The sequence below is a fragment of the Triticum dicoccoides genome, chromosome 4B, assembly GCF_002162155.2.
Source record: "Triticum dicoccoides isolate Atlit2015 ecotype Zavitan chromosome 4B, WEW_v2.0, whole genome shotgun sequence".
In the NCBI taxonomy this organism is placed as follows: Eukaryota; Viridiplantae; Streptophyta; class Magnoliopsida; order Poales; family Poaceae; genus Triticum; species Triticum dicoccoides.
The window spans coordinates 150,686,784-150,689,316 of NC_041387.1; positions in this window are offsets into that span (position 1 = coordinate 150,686,784).

Below are 2,533 nucleotides of genomic sequence, written 5' to 3' on the forward strand. Positions count from 1 at the left end.
CGGCGCCCGCGTCAACCCCAGCCGGAGCCCCTCCGCCCGCTCCCTGCCGAGCTTCCACGCCGCCGGTCGCCGTCTCCGGCGCCGCCCGCCATCTCCGGCGAGAACTCCGGCGGATCTGGATCGGGACCAGATCCACAGGGAGTCCAACCAAACGCGCCGCGTGCCCCTGGATCCGCTCGTCCCGGGTCGACCCCGTCCAGCTTTTCCCCGAGGTGATATTTTGCCTAAGTCCCGTATATTTCAGTAATTATCATGCCATGTTCATCATGCCGTATCTCTGCATCCATAGCTCCGTTTTGTGCGTGTAATATGTCAAATTGTTCGTCTCAACGAGTACATCATTTCCCTCCATTGCATCATATTCATTTGAATCATCTTGATGCCTGAATCATCGTTGTAAGAGTGCTTCATGATGTTTTCTGATGTCTGTTATCAGAACGAGCTCTTTTGTCATTTTTGCCATGATTGATGTGTGCATCCTATGAGGTTGATGTATACATGTGTTTTGATCTATGCTATGTCTTCTTTACAGAGGTGCTTACCATGTATTTTTGTGATCAATGTGGTGACTAGCACAAGCATGAAAACTAGGCATCGTGATATTGCTGATTTTAGTCCCTGTTCTGCTGTTATTTTGATGCCATGTAAACTTGATGCTACCGAGAGATCCGTGCATATTTTGAGATACTTCAGTAAGGGTGTTTTGAACAATAGGTTATTGTCTATCCATTCATGCCCTTTGTTGCAATTATGGAGTAGTCTAGCATGTCATTTGAGTGCTCTGCTTTTGCTTCAAAATGTTTCCTGGCAGATTGTTTACGTGTTATTCAATTTGGCCAAGCTTGCTATAGTTGATCCTTGCATGTTATGGACTTGTTCTTGCCTTGGTTGGTTACATAAACATGTCTTCTTGATGATTCTATGCTTATCTTGTCATGCAATGACTTGTGGTGAGTGAATCGAGCTTGTTAAGTAGTGTACATGATGTTGCTGTTTTGCTAGGCTGAATCTGTTATTTCGTGATGCTATATAAACATGTTGCTACTAATCATTTTCTGCATAATCTGGAGATGATCATTAAACATGTTTTGTTCTACATGTCATGCTATATCCATACATGCCCCTGGTTGCATATATAGCTTGTTGTCGATTGTTCATATCTTGCTCCAAAGTTGCTTCATAATGTTGCTGTTAGCCTATTAACATTAAGTTCAGTTGTTTCCATGTGTTTTGCTAGTGATCCATGCATCCTATGAACTTGCTATTGCCATGCTTAGCTTCACAAATATGTCTTCTTACTGTTCGTTGCCTTTCCATGCCATGTATTGCTCTGTAGTGAGTTGCACAAGCTCATTTACATGCCTTCATAATTCTGTTTCTGCCATGTATGAATCTGTAATATAACTTGCCATGTTTATGTGGGTGCCGTCATATTTTCTGATCCTTTTTGGCTTATGGTCACTAAGGGACATTTGATCTATGCTTTGAGTAGAATCATGCCATGCCTTTGTTTGCCATGATAAGTTCCTGTAACGTGTTGTTTGATAGCTCTAAACATTGCATCGTGATGTTATTTTCTGCAAAGTCTGAAATTGTTATAACTTGCAATTTTACCATGTGTGTTTGAGCATGTTCTAGTGATTTCTGGAGATAGCTCAGTGTTCATGTTTTCTTATGATTTACCTGTAAATCAGGTCCATGTCTTTTGTTTTCATGTTGAGATGCTGTAGAATGTTGTTTTGATGCCTGCAATATGCCTAGTTGCTGTTTTGGACAGCTTGTCCTTTAAACTTGTATGGAGTGTATGTGTTTGAACCGTTGCTCCGTTTTGAGTGTGCTCTATATGAAACTTGCTTAGAATTGCACGTAGCTTCATATTATCATGTTGCATCCTTGTTTTGAGGTGTTTGCTTGATGTTTGGGTGCATTTTGCATTAATGCCATGTTTAACTTGTTTTGCTCATATCTTCTAGGCCGTAGCTCCGAACTAAATGAACTTTATATGTAATTTGACTAGAATCTCGTGTAGATCATCTTTGTGCATCTTAACTTGCTGTTTAACAACTTGAACATAAGGTTTATTCAGATCTGGACCAATTTCGAAATTTGCATATGAGGACTTACCGGAATCGTTATATGTTGTTCCCGGTCTCATTTAAACTTGCCTTGATGTATTGCTTTTGTTTGCATCATCTCTTGCCATGAGTAGCTTCATGTAGCTTTGTCATGTATCATGCTTCTATTGTGCATCATGCCTTGTTCATGTGTGGTGTGTTTACTATGTTGTGTGCTTCTTTTCATTAGTTCCTGTTTCGTTGCGATCGTGAGGATTCGTTCGTCTACGCTTGGTTCGGCTTCATCCGTTCGTCTTCTTCATGGACCCGTTCTTCTTCCTAGCGGGATTTCAGGCAAGATGACCGCTACCCTGGATCTCACTACTATCATTGCTATGCTAGTTGTTTCGTTCTATCGCTATGTTGTGCTACCTATTACCTGTTTATCAAGCCATCCCAAATTGCCATGAACCTCTAAC